Below are 14,504 nucleotides of genomic sequence, written 5' to 3'. Positions count from 1 at the left end.
CCCACCTCCTATAAACTGCATTGGCTTAAGTTCCGCCTCTATCTCGTAAACTTCCTGCTAGCCGTACAGTCAGCCAGTGCATTTACCAGTCCCGGGCCCGGCCGGAGTGAATCTCTGCCCGCTGTTGTTTATTGAAACTGTCCGGCACCAAGATCTGTCCCAGCCTGTGACCCCGCCTCAAGGCCCGCTCTCTGGCCTGTCCATCGGCCCCAGCTCCACTTTGAGATCTGCCAACAGGCCAGTTCACCATCCTGCCCGGCTCAATCCTGGCCCATCCAGCAGCCACGACCGCAGCTTGTCCATTAACCTGATTAAGACCCAATCTCTACTAACTGCCCATCAGACACCCAGCCTGGCCTCGCCTCGGACCCCGCCTCAAGTTGTCCCTGGGTTCCACCCTGCCTAATGCCAGGGCCCCCAGCTGGCTAGTGGGCCAGACCTCAACTCCCTGCGTGCGCCCTCACCAGGCTGATTAATTGCGCTAGGCTGAGACCAATGCTGACCTCGACACAGTCTCCCACCTCCCACACCGGCCTCACCGAGCTATCATAGCTGCAGCAAAGTTTCTGGCAGTGTGGGCACTACGCCTCTGAGCCGCAAGCACCTGGAGGAGAAAACTGAGTGAAGCCGTGGTGCCCGGGCACGACTTCTGGCCCTGTCACTGCCCCTTTGAGGTCCAGGCTTAATCGGGTCGAACGGAGCCGCCAAAGCCGCCAGCAGCAGCAGCAACAGCAGCAGCAGTGCCCCTGGAATCATAGCACACCCCCGTCGCTCAGTGAGTCAGCCTGGGAGAGCCGCCACGACAGCCAGTGCAGGGGATGTGACGAGGCGCCCAGGAATGTGCACCTGTTATTGGGGGGCAGCCGCCAGCCTACCCACCACGCCCCTGAGACTTGACTCCTCCCTGAACGACTGCCAAAACCTGCTACCCACAGATGGCAGACAACACTTCAATTGTATGAATCGTCTTTAATTGAGAAAGCATGGAGTGGAGCCTGGTCCCCTGGGAGCAGAGTCTTTTTGGGTACCTAACACCCAGCTGAGGTAAAGCAAGTTCTATTCAGTTAGAAGCTGGAAGGGTGTATGAGGTCTAGAGACCAAGAGGCCCTCACCCTCCTTGGCCTGACATGTAGGGGAGAAGGGTGGGACTTATTGCTGAATTGGTGTCTCCTCATTTGAGGGGGCTCAAAGCTATGTCCCATTTGTCTTTTTTATTCTAGACCCACTACCCTAAAGACCTCAGCTTTAAAGGGGACCTGGAAGGAATTCCTGCTGAGGTAGCCAAGTGTTCATGTCCCCCCAACTCAGGCACAGTTCCAGTCATGCCCTGGTCCTGCCCACTTTCCCATCCTAGCTGCCCTTCTATGAGCCAGTGATTCCTTAGAAAACTCCTCTGTCATTCCTCAGCCTCTGTTCCCTAGAAGGACCCCAGCTGAGTTGCAGGAGCTAGAAAATGCATGTAAAAAATAAGTTTAGCATTCAATAGGAAGAATAAGATTTTTGGAAAATTGTCTAGGGAAAACAAGAAGTTCTGGAGGATCCATGAAGAGCTTAGTTCTTTGTGAATCAGAGCTGGGTCCTTACCAGAGCTCCTGCTTAAGAGGTATCATGAGAGAAGGTGGGAGCGTGGATCTAGAACTCTTACTCTAGACCAATAACATGCCTATATAGGCTCTAGTTCCATCCTAGAGGGAAGTGCTGAGTGTCGGGGTCTATGTCCTAGAGCTGAGATTCAGAAGGAAGTATGGCTCCGTATGTGTCTAGAGCACCACGCTCTGGTACTGGGTGTCTCTGGGGTAAGAAAGTTAAACGTGTGGTGATTTGAGACTGGCCCAATTCAGGCCAAGACCAACAGCTGGACAGGGCCCAAATCCAGCCTCTCTCTAGATGGAAGCCAGGGGTCCATCTGGGTGAAGGACAGAAGCCTGATGGATCCAGAACAGAGCCTGGCAGCATAGCTGTGTTCCAGCACAGACCCTGGGTGCAGAAATGGCCCTGCCTGGGGTGTTTGGTGTTCCAGAACCTGTCAGGAACAACGCTAAAGGTGGAGTAGCGAAAGAAGGAAATTAATCCTGAGCTGCAGTGGACCTATAAGTCTATGGCTTGGTGGCCATGAAGAGGGCAAAGAGCTCCAGGACGTGGCTGAGCCTGCGGTAGTGAAGATTTACGCCCTGGTTTTGGCAGTTTTGGAACACCGGCGCCATGTCGGGAAAAGGCTTTGTAGGGTGTGAGTGTGGAAGGAAAGAAGTGATCAGCCAGGACCATTGTCAGACTTCCTCCTCTCTGAACCCTTTCACGGGCCCAAGGATCTAAGGATCTCAGCAGCCCCGGAAGTCATGGCCGGCCCCTAGTCTCCCTCAGGGTAGAGCACCTGGAGGGATGTGGCTGCTCAGGACAGGAGTGTGGCAGCAGGGGTGACAGCAGGGCCAGAAACAGGGCTGGGAGAGAGGCTCTGGTGGTGATGAGGGCAGGGAGCCTCCAGTCCGGGGACTACATGGCAGGGGGCAGGTTGACTGGAAGGGGAGGTCTCAGGGACACTGTGGAGAGAAGGCTCCCAGTACACAGCCACTGTGAAGGGGAGAGAGAGGAGCAGGAAGGAGAGTTAGGCACCAAGAGAGCTCTGAAAGGGCTCCCTTCCCCTACACTCCTCCTCTGGGAACCCACAGAAGGAGAGCTTCCCAAACCTCCAAAGGCCAAAGCCTTCCTGGCTTGACCTGTCATAGCATGTGTCCTCTTACAACACTTATAGGCCCTTAGCTGTGTGTCCCTAAATGTCCATGTCAAGGTCAATACCGTCCCATGTGGTCCACCTCTTCCCTGGGGGTCCATACTCACCCTCCAGGAGCTTGGGCACAAACTGGGCGGCTGCCTTGGTCTTCTTGACTCAATTTCCCTTCATGACTTGGCCCTCCTTGTCCAGGCCCATGTACCAGGCCCGGCCAGAACGACGCTGGCGATAGAGAGCAGAGGCGTTCAGGACAGAGGAATTCTTAAAGATGCACCCCTTAAAGCGACAGTCAGCTGTGAAATGAGGCTGAGGAGACAAAGACCCAGAAAGGCACACACAGACAGAAGGACAAAAAGACACATCACTGAACAGAAGGGAGCCCTGGGAAGAACAAGGCAGGATATCATCCATACGTTTGAGACTGGGAGAGCCAACTTCTGAGTCCACACAGGAACTGGGAGAAAGGGAGCATGAGGAAGAGTCTGGTGGCCCCCCGAGTGCCGGGAACTAGACTTCTGGGGGCCTGGGATAAGAAGATAACTTCTCTCTGCTCTACTCCCAACCTCTCACCATCCAGGGCACCTGAAGGGAATTTCTGCTTGGAGGAGTTCCTGAATCCTTCCCCAGCATCCTGAATGACTCTGGGGAAGTGAGTAATAATGAGGTCTAGAGGAGGTTGGAGAAGACACAGGGGTCAAAAAGGTTGTAAGAGTTGGACATTCAAAGAGCCTGGGGGTATTTAGGAGGCTATTGGAGGAGAAGGGATTGGAGGGACGCTAGAGGAGGTGCTTGGGAGCGGGCAGTGAGGAGAGGGTGTCGGCAAGAGATGGAGGGAACGGAATCCCTGAGCTGCAAAATATCTGTAGCTGGGAAGGCTGTACCTAGGGGAGTCCCCTGACTCCAGGCCACTCTGTCCCCTTGTCTCACCGAGCTGTAGAGCATCCCCACAGCGTTCTTGACCACGTAGTGACCCAGCTTGACACTCTGGCTGCTGAAAAGGCAGTGTATTTGCGAATGTCGGGGGCATTAAGGTGACCCCAGGTTAGGGGCGCCCCCTCAGGAGTGGGGTTGGGACTGGGCCTGACGCTGACTCAGCACCTGCTGCTGCAGCTGCAGCTCGCTTCGTGCGGTCCTCGCCTTGGCCCAGCTCCGGCCTGTCTGACACTGACCCATCTGTCTGTCTGTCTGTCTGTGTGTCTGTCAGTCTGCTGGCTCACGGGGGGCCAGCCCTCCCTGAGGCTCAGCCTCTCCCCTTCAGCCAGGTAAGCCACCTGGGCTGGGGGATATGCAGTACCAAACCAAGGAAATGTGGGAGGGGTCCAGGGAGCTGGTGAGGCTGGCTGACACACGTGGGGGCTCGGTGCCACTCAAATGGTGGGCTGCTGACCGTACCACAGCAGATTGCCGGCAGTGGGGGTAGGAAGATGCCAACGGGGTGGTGGGGGGTATCCCCTTAGGGGAGCTGAAAGCGGATGGGAGCGAGGCCAGAGGGACTTCCCGCCTGTCACACCAGGATGGGGACCACAGGCTAACCCTCACCACTCTCCTCACCTGGCTCTTGCGGCCAAGATCCCGGGACCCCCTCGTAGATGGTACGACCTCCAGTTTCCGTGCAGGCATCCAGCCGTGTAGTGTGTCTGAATTCCTCGCGGCAGAGGGTCTCCTGAGCCTGTGGGGCCCGATTTCTGAGCCGTGTAGTCGGTCGTGGGGGATTGCACAGCTCCCTTCTTGAAGTGCAGGTCACGGGAGGGGGGCGCACAGAGGGAAGGACTGGCGAGGTAGTTGCAAGGACACCCAGGGGAGAGCTGGGGAGATTGGTACCGAGCCAGGCAAGCTCAACGAGGAGGAACGGATCTAAGGCTCGGAGGAGCGGGAGAACCGGGACAGGGACGGGGCTACCGGAGCCGCAGAAACCCTCGGGGTGACCCAGGCGTCTGGATCCCTCAGCCCCCTCCACTGGGCATTGAAAGAATCGTGAGAGACGGCACATAGGCAGAGGGTGGTGGGGGTGGAGGCTCCTGTGTTGGGAGGGCGTGGCGAGCGGGAGCTTCCAGGATTCGGGGCACCAGGCTTAGCCGCTCAAGCCGTCCCCTTGTCCTCGAAAGCGAGGAGACTCGGAGTTATGGGCGCGAGACAAGGGAAACTGAGGCATCGTCTTGCCAAGTGTTTGTGGTCCAGGCCCACCTCCTTTCACTTTCAGGGAGTCCCCGTCAGTCGGGCACTGCTATTCCGAATCCCTGGCCTCAACATCCCAGGCGGAGAGTTCGACGGCCCAGAGACCCCTCCCCAGGTACCCACACGGGCAGCACTCCGGTCACGCGGGCCGCCCCTCCAAACAGTCGCACCTTGGACAACAGGATGAGGAGCTGCTTCTGGCAAAGGGACTTGGTGCTGCGGCGACACACGCGCCACTGCGCCAACACGGGCCGGCTGCCCCCGGGCTGGTGGACCTCCCGCTTCTGCCAGATCAGGCTGCTGGCCAGTGCCTGCATGGTGCCCTAGGGGGAGGCACCCCAAAACCGGCAGGCTCCCGGAGCATGCTGGGCCATCCGGGAGAAACCCGCTAGCTCACCAGCACATGCTCTTGACTCTCCGGTCCGACTCGCCGCCTCACCCACGGGACCTGAGGATAAGCCCTAGACGACCCCATCCCAGGCACCAGCTCCCACCCTTGGGCCTCGTGGTAGCTTCGTCAGACCCAGCAGCCTATGTACCTCTCAGTTGACTCAACCCTCGACCTTTGCTCCCCACAGAAATCTCCCCCTTCTCTGATCTGCAATGTCCCTCTCCCCCACTAACACTATCCCAAAGCCAAGACCCTCAAATTTTCCAGGATGTGGTTCCAATATCCCCAGGCACCTTTCCACCCTATTTCAGGGCCCTGCACTACTGCCAAAGCCACTCTTGTAATTTTAAGGGTGTGGGTCCTTAGCTTTGGGGATATTAGCTCACCCCACCCGTGCTGGGGTGCTGCCAGTGTCTAGGGAGAACCCAACCTTGGTGTCTTTTCTTTTGCCACCCTCGAAGTGAAGAATCCCCCACTGTTTTTCACTGAAATCCCCAAAAACTATGGCTTGAAATATCCAGACTGTCGCCAATCAGCAAGAAGAGGTTCCCAGACCATGTCTCTGGATGATTCCGCTTTTTACCAAGTCACCCCCATTTCTAGTGGCACAGCATTCCAGCTGCTGAGCCCCTTTCCTCACCTTGTTACCATCCACTCCTTTTGAAGTCACCTCCAAATCCGCCCTTCCTAGTGGTTACACCAGGTGGTTGTCTGGAGGGCCCTGTGTCACCTCGGAATAAGGAGCATGGGTTTTTGGCTTTTTTCTTTTTTTCTGATAGCTCCTAATTTCCTCGGGGACAGCTGGTGCTGTTTAGATCCCACGCCCTCCAGTCCAGCAAGCCCCCCATGAGAGGAGCTCACCTACGTTGTCAGAGGTCCCCAAATGTGAACAGATCCACTATAAGTCAGAGCGCATCAGAGCTTTCTGTGACAGGGTTTCCTTGTCCTCCCCAGGACTGCCTATAGCGTCCCCTCTTCCTTCCCCGACGCCCCTCAACCTGTCTGGTATTGTTGATCTGGGCACGGCTGGCGCTGGCTCGGGGTCCAGGTTCCTCTCTCCCTGTAGCCCGCAAGCGGAGCTTCCCCCCACGACTGGCTAGGCGTCTCAGAACCCAGGAAAGAGTGAGGGTGCCTCCGCAGAGCGCCCTCGTCTGGCGAAGTGAGCACTGGGCCTGACGGCTGGACCAAATCGAGTGGCGGCAGCGGCGGCAGAGGTAGCGGCTGTGGGAAGCTGAGGCGGTGGCGGCCACAGCCTCTCCCCCCTCCTCGGAGAGCCGGTCCGGGGGCGGGGCAGGGGGCCGAGATGCCAGGAAAGAGGGGGAGGTGAAGCTGGGCCGGCAGAACCCCGGGGTTCCTTGGAGGCAGAGAGTGGAGACGGTCTTAGAGACAGGAGGAGCCGAGGCAAAGCCGCATATCTCGCATGTCTCGGGATTCAGAGGAGGAGGGACAAGGAGGAAACTCCACTGAATGGAACTCTGGATGGTGGGAGAGGTTGGGCTTAGATAGATGGAATGGCAGATGCCCCGAGAATGGAGAAAGGGACACTACTGCCCAGGATGGAGGACAGAACTGGATGAGGAAGGTGGCGGGAATAACTGAAGAGATAGCAGTGGTGGTGAGGTCTATCCTGGGGTGAAATCCGTCCTCCTTAATGTCTCTGCCTTTTGTGAGACAAGTTCGTCAGTCCCTGGTCTCCATACCTTTCTACTTTACACGTTTTTTCAGCAAATATATTACCCCCATCCCGATTGACTCCTAAGAGAAAAGACCATAAGAACTGGCGGGAGATGGATGCCAGAGGCTGCACCGGAGTGGGAGGGGTGCTGGCCACAGATTTGGAAAGTGGAGAGGCCAGAATGGAACGATCTGTGCCAGGGATGGGGCGGGAGGAGGGTAGGAGAAAGCGGAGGAACCGGCGAGGAGTCCTTCTAGAACGAGCTCTTTGGGCCCAAAGTGCTCAGCCTGTCTCCCAGGTGAGGGGAGAGCAGTCCCCTCCACATCCCGCTGGCCAACAGAAGCACCTTCCAGGTTAGTAGGAACAGCATCTTTAACGGGCCCCGCCTCCCACGCCCTCTAATCCACCCCCCTTGCCTGCAGCCTTGGCCTCTTGCACAGAGGGGTGCAGGATGCAGGCAGGGTCCCTGCAAAGCAGTGCCAACGTCCTGAGCAGCGAAGCTCCACCCTCCCCCACACGGAGCTTTTGGCCACTCAGAAAAGAGTGGGGCATCGCCCGGCCTTGAGCACCTGGCCCAGCTCTTCCAGCAACCCTAGGCAGCAGGCGCCCGCATTCTCGGCTAGCGCCAGATAGAGCGTGGGCAGCCGCTCACAGGCCCAGTAGAGCAAGGTCCACAGGAGGTAGGGCGCCGCGACCCTAGTCCTGGCCACCAGAGGGCGCAGCGTCCCCTGGTCCGCCGCGTGGGCTTGCAACAGGGGAATGGGTATGCGAGTCTTGAGCGCCAGCTCTTGGCGAGCGAAGCAGAGCTGCCAACCGGAGGCATCCGGCTGCTCTGTGCCGCTCCCGCCGCCGCCGGGCACCAGGTAGAAAGAAGACGACTCTGAGGCCAGCGGGCCAGCCCACGAGTGGCTCTGAGCCCCCTGGGGCCAGCCGGCCATGGACACCATGGGGATCAATCGAAAAACAGGAGGCGGCGCGGGGGCCCGGGCGTAGCCAGGAGGATATTGGTGACCCCCGTGTAGCGGGCTGCGTGGACCATGCGCGGGGCACCCTGAACCAGAAACGGGGACTCAGCAACCGCAGCCAACAAAACAAAGAACCAGACACCGACCTGGGCGACGCTCAATATGGGCCATGCCTCCAGAGCCTCCAAGGGTTCTGGCACTGGGCTAACGTCGGTTGCTTTGGTGACGTCCACATTCGTTTTTTTCAGTGGTGAGGGAAAGTCAACATAGGTTACATTTGTTGAGGCAACTCTGGCACTGAAACATTACTAGGTGAGTTTTCCAAAGACTCGTGTGCTTCAGGCTCAGTGAGGTGTAGGTGGTCCATGAGATTTGTGGATCCTTGGGAGATTCTTTGCTTCGGGCTGGGTGGATCGAATCACCTCCTCCTGGGACTGGGGGTCCTAGGCAGTCCTGCCATGCCTCCCTGACCAAGGTTCCATGTAGCTGCTCTGGGAGGAAGAGCCATGTGTAACAGGATCCCACGTCTGGTTGCAGCTCCTGCCCAGTGCCATCTAGACAAAGCATGGGCACCAGGAGTGTGAAGCTGGCCTCGTAGTGAGGTCCCCGAGCGTAGGGACCTAGAGGCGCATGCCCCAGATCCAGGGAACCCTCGCGAAGCCCACAACGAAGCAGCAGGACCTCTGCATGAGGAGGAAAGCAAGGGTCCCGGTGGTGAACGAGACCTAAGGAAAGTTAAGGGATTGTAAAGTCGTGATCCAGAGCCGGGGCGGGGTGAGACAGAGCTGAGAGCTGCAAGTTCCCGAAGTTTGGGAGGGTGACTTACCAAGCAAAGACAAAACAAAGTCCTTGGCCTGGAAGAGATTTGGTCCTGGCTTGGGGCCTTCACTCCAGCTTGCCTGCACACCCAGGTCCTGGATCAGCAGGGTTACTTCCTGCAGCTTGCCTGCACAACCAGCTACTGGATTAGCTGTATTAGTTCCTGCACCCAGCTCCTGGATCAGCTGGGTTAGTTCCTTCTCTGCATCGACGGAGCAGAACTCAATGTCCGTGAGCGGCCGGGCTGGGGCTGGGGGCGGTGGGCCCCACCAGGGAGCACTACCGCAGAAGCCATATGGCTCTGTCGATTGGGGGCTAGGAAATACACAGACGGGAAGAAGCCAAGACGGGCCGTACCTTTTGCTGCAGAAAACTGACCCCAGTTCTTTTCTCTTCCAGAGGCCAAGAGGGTTCCCAAGACACAGTCCGCCAATGGGTCTGCAGATGAAGGGCCCTAAATTTAGTCTTGAAAGAGAACAAATAAATACATCCTCTGTTTTTGCCCTTTTCTCATATGCTAGTCCCCACTCTCATGGAACGGTTCACCTGACTCAGCAGGTAGAAAGTAACTGTTTGGGCCCTCCTAATGAATGCAGTAACCTCCTTTGATGCACCTTGTCTACGTCCCCCTTACCTCTTTTCAGAAGAGGCTAGTGGTTTGCAACTTCCCTCTTCGGTTAGCTACAAAGGCTGGGAAGAGAATGGATAGGAAGATTGAACAGGTAACTACTTCCTACTGCCTGTAAGGCCACATCCCTAAATTATAACCACGCCCCTTTTTGGAGACTGTCAGGGTGGTTCTGGAGCAGCCCGGCCTCCAGTCAGAGTTCAGTCACTCCTTTCGCTCTGCAGAGATCTCGCGGCTGTCCTGGGAGTTGTAGTTTGTCTTCAAAGCTACCAGGGCGTTGGGCCACGCCCCCACATCCTTCCCTGTTCCGTTGAAGTAGTGCCTGATGGAAGTTGTAGTTTCTATGGAGATACGCTATTCTGTGTCTTTATGATAAACTATTCTGTGTCTTTACAAGGCCAGGTGAACCGCACGAACACTCCTTGGGTTTAGAACACAGGCCTAGTAGGATGGATCTGAATAGCAAACAATAATGAGTGACATACTCTAGGGCATGCGGAGAAATAAGGGACTCTATATCTCACTTGGGAGTAGAGGAGCCCTGGTCATTTAAATCTAGAATGGTTCTTGCATGCAATTATAACTTCACTTTAGAGATGAGACCGCAAGCCTAGAAAGGTTGCACATGACTTGTCCAAGGTCAGAGCTCAGCCAGAGAGCTGTTGGAAATGGGCTCTCCAGCTGGGACATATCTCCTTGGAATCGGTGGTGGTAACGTTAGACAAGAACACACCGATAGTGTGCATGTAGTGACCCAGGGCTGGACATCTGACTCAGGGAAGGGACATGTTAGTGTTGCCGACCTCAGACACACAAGTGGCGGCAGGGAAAACACTTTGGATTCTCGCAGCTTATGTGTGTATACAGAAGAGTTATCAGGACTGAAAATCAAGTCCAGAGGAAACACCAGCTGGGCTAGTGCAGGGCAATGAAAACTTATCAGGGGAAGGAAATGGCTTTCAGCGACCAGTGCTATCATGGACACAGCTAACGTCCAGGATGAAACTAGGAGCCAGAATGATAGGACAGAAAGATAGGACACCAGAGACACGCTCAGAGATTAGACCAATGCATACTGGACCAGGAATCCTTACATGCCTTTTTCCCAGGGGTCTGTCACCACAGTGAACTAGGCCTAAGTCCATGGGCAAGAAAATTAAGTGGAGACACCTTGAAAAATTTAGAGGCCTATGAAGGAGGGGACCCTCACAATCCAGGGCTCAAGTTGGGCAGCCTAAAACACAAGTTTTCCTAGTCACTGACAAAGAGAGGTCTTCTCGGTCAGTAACCAAGAGCCCTAAACACAGCCCAGAACGGGGGAGGCAAGTTTCCATACATCTGGTCGTGACCCAAGAGACCAGATGAGGAAAACTGAAGCCTGGGCTCTTTCTCACAGTCTGGGGAAATCAGGCATTGGCTGTCCACCCTCACATCTTACCTCCTCCCCAGAGGGTGGCTTCTGAGCCACCCTAAAAAGAGCTAAGTTCTCTGGGCTCTGGGGGAGCTTTAAGATGCTGGAGGTGGGTGACAGGGAAAGGAAAATTGCTCTAAACTCTAAAGCACTGCTCTCCAATAGCATTTTCCATGATGATGGAAATGTTCTAAACCTGTGCCATCCAATAGAGTAGCCGCTAGCTCCATGTGCCTACTGAGCACTTAAAAGGTCATGGCACTGAGGAAGAGAATTTTATTTTTTTGGCCAAACCATGAAGCTTGCGGGGTCTGAGCTCCCCGACAAGAGATGGAACCCCAGCCACAGCAGTGAAAGCGCCAGGTCCCAACACCTGGACCGCCAGGGAACAGAATTGGATGCCAGGGAAATTCCGTTCCCTGAGGAAGAGAATCTTTAACTTAATATTTAACAGAATTAATTTTCCTTAATTTTAACTAATTTACATTCTATAGGCATTTGCCTAGTGGCTACTGTAATTGACAATGAAGCTCTAGGGCCTTGGGGATGACAGATTCAGCGAGACAGCGATGGAGGGAAAGCAGGGATAGCTTAGGTCCTCATCAGGCCCTGTGGGATGGGGCTGGGGTGGATGTCCTCAAACAACCACAGAACACTTCTCTTGTCTCTTTATTCCTCATGCATATCTGTCCCCTCTTTTGCTAAGTTGCTCATCACACACTGATATCCCCACTCCTTGATGGTCTCCGGTGAGTTGTTGGATGTCTCTTGGTGAAGGCGCCTGGGAGACAGAGCTTCTCACTTGTCCCTGCCTGCTCTGAACTGTCTCTGGCGAGCGTCAAAGACCACATGTCCGAGCCGGGTGCCTGACCCAGGACAGTAGGGCTTCCAGCTGGTTTTGGGAGGCATAGACATCTGGCGATAACTCTGGCAGGCTGGAGGAACTGTATCCATGGGGTGGTACACCCGTTCTTGGCTGCCTACTCGCCGGGAGGGTGATTGCAGCACAATCAGCACAGGTACCTCTGAGAAGGTAAGCAGGTCATTGAAGGCCACCTGAGCCTTGGGAGAGCAGGAGTTCTGACTGGGTGGAATAGAAGTCCATGGTATGTGCTGCCCTGCATCCTTGTGGAGGCCAGGATTTGGGATAAGGCATGAGTTGTTATGGAGGCCTGATCTCTGGGATAAGCCAGTGTATTGAGTAAGGGCTGGACCCTTATGGAAGCCAGGATGCTTGTGGCGGCCTGGATCTTGAGCAAGGCCTGTGTTCTTGGGGAGGCCTGGGTCTTGGATAAGGCCTGGACTGTTGTGGATGCCTGGGTTTGTGGTAAGGCCTGGGTTTCTGGAAACTCTGCAGACTTTGGAAGGGCCTCGGGTCCTTGGGAGGACAGAGCCTTGGTTGAGGCCTAGACTCTCATGAAGTTCAGGGGGTTGGGCCTGGTTTGTGATATGGGAAGTAGTGGATAACTGGGCACCACATCTGGTAGCCACACGGATTCCGCAGTGATGCGGAGTGAATCCATGCTCTCTTGCTCCTCAGAGTCCCAGCTCAGCCTGTAGTCAGTCCACTCCTAGGGAAGCAGAGGCTGAGGGGCCGTCTGGGGCTGGAGGCTGGAAGGAGTCTTGGGATGTGCGAAGGAAGCCCGGGGTGGAAATGCAAGGGAGGAGAGCTGCGCAGGCATGGTCTGTGGTTCTGGAGGCCAGGGCTCTGTTTAAGACTCCACCTGCACTCTTTGGGACCCTATCAACTAATTTCCCCTTCTCTGTCATCGGGCCCCAATTTCTTCTTTCTGTAAAAACGAGGGAGTTGCATGCTAGCGTCTAAAACAGTGGTTTTCAAACTGTAGTTAACGACCCTTTTCATAGGTCCGGAATGAAATGAGTGGCCACAAACCAGTGTTCAAAATAATTTAGAATGAAAAATGCATGGAATGCAACTCCCATAGTAAAGATAGGTATTGTTTCCTGAAGCTTCTGTTTCAGTTATAAATGTGTTTTCTGAGGTCATGATGTAAAAAAGAAAAAAAAAATTTTACCGGGCAGAACATTCGAGGAAATTGTAAAGGCAACGGGATGCCCGCCCTTTCCCACCCTGCGGGATTCTCCGTACCAGGTCTAAACAGACCTTTGGGCTCATCTCCTCATCCTTCTCGTTCTAGAAGCAAAAATTTTAAAGGGTAGATATGATGTCAGTGTAGAGAAATGAGGGGCTCGGTGGGTAAACTCTCCCTGGAAACTCCCCTCTTTCTCTGAGTCGCACCCACTTGGGTTCAAAGCCCACCTCCTATAAACTGCGTTGGCTTAAGTTCTGCCTCTATCTCGTAAACTTCCTGCTGGCCGTACAGTCAGCCAGTGCATTTATCAGTCCTGGGCTCTGCCGGAGTGAATCTCTCCCCCTGTTGTTTATTGAACCTGTCCGGCACCAAAGTCTGTCCCAGCCTGTGACCCCGCCTCAAGGCCCGCTCTCCGGCCTGTCCATCGGCCCCAGCTCCACTTTGCGATCTGCCAACAGGCCAGTTCACCATCCTGCCCGGCTCAATCCTGGCCCATCCAGCAGCCACGCCCACAGCTTGTCCATTAGTCCGATTAAGACCCAATCTGTACTAACTGCCCGTCAGACACCCAGCCTGGCCTCGCCTCGGACCCCGCCTCAAGTTGTCCCTGGGTTCCACCCTGCCTAATGCCAGGGCCCCCAGCTGGCTAGTGGGCCAGACCTCAACTCCCTGCGTGCGCCCTCACCAGGCTGATTAATTGCGCTAGGCTGAGACCAATGCTGACCTCGACACAGTCTCCCACCTCCCACACCGGCCTCACCGAGCTATCATAGCTGCAGCAAAGTTTCTGGTGGAGTCGGCCCTACGCCTCTGAGCCATAGGTGCCTGGAGGAGAAAACTGAGTGAAGCCGTGGTGCCCGGGCACGACCTCTGGCCCTGTCACTGCCCCTTTGAGGTCCAGACTTAATCGGGTCGAATGGAGCCGCCAAAGCCCCCAGCAGCAGCAGCAGCAGCAGCAGTGCCCCTGGAGTCATAGCACACCCGCGTCGCTCAGTGAGTCAGCCTGGGTGAGCCGCCAGGACAGCCAGTGCAGGGGATGTGACGAGGCGCCCAGGAATGTGCACCTGTTATTGGGGGGCAGCCGCCAGCCTACCCGCCATGCCCCTGAGATTTGACCCCTCCCCGAACGACTGCCAAAACCTGCTACCCACAGATGGCAGACAACACTTCAATTGTATGAATCGTCTTTAATTGGGAAAGCATGGAGTGGAGACTGGTCCCCGGGGAGCAGAGTCTTTTTGGGTACCTAACACCCAGCTGAGGTAAAGCAAGTTCTATTCAGTTAGAAGCTGGAAGGGTGTATGAGGTCTAGAGACCAAGAGGCCCTCACCCTCCTTGGCCTGACATGTAGGGGAGAAGGGTGGGACTTATTGCTGAATTGGTGTCTCCTCATTTGAGGGGGCTCAAAGCTATGTCCCATTTGTCTTTCTTATTCTAGACCCACTACCCTAAAGACCTCAGCTTTAAAGGGGACCTGGAAGGAATTCCTGCTGAGGTAGCTAAGTGTTCATGTCCCCCCAACTCAGGCACAGTTCTAGTCATGCCCTGGTCCTGCCCACTTTCCCATCCTAGCTGCCCTTCTATGAGCCAGTGATTTCTTAGAAAACTCCTCTGTCATTCCTCAGCCTCTGTTCCCTGGAAGGACCCCAGCTGAGTTG

At 55.5% G+C, this 14,504-nt stretch overlaps 2 pseudogenes; both read right to left on the bottom strand.

Annotated features, from left to right (window-relative positions):
* Positions 1-7,196: 7,196 nt before the first annotated feature.
* On the bottom strand, positions 7,197-10,795 carry LOC149744880 (transmembrane protein 102-like; annotated as a pseudogene).
* Positions 10,796-11,268: 473 nt separating this feature from the next.
* LOC149744879 (uncharacterized) lies at positions 11,269-13,665 on the bottom strand (annotated as a pseudogene).
* Between the last annotated feature and the right edge of the window lie 839 nt (positions 13,666-14,504).

The sequence above is a fragment of the Delphinapterus leucas genome, chromosome 19 (assembly GCF_059928025.1).
Source record: "Delphinapterus leucas isolate spDelLeu-1000000601 "Yukka" chromosome 19, BTC_Dleu_Yukka2, whole genome shotgun sequence".
Classification (NCBI taxonomy): Eukaryota; Metazoa; Chordata; class Mammalia; order Artiodactyla; family Monodontidae; genus Delphinapterus; species Delphinapterus leucas.
Note: the sequence above shows the minus strand (reverse complement) of the source record. Positions and strands in the feature narration are given on the sequence as shown.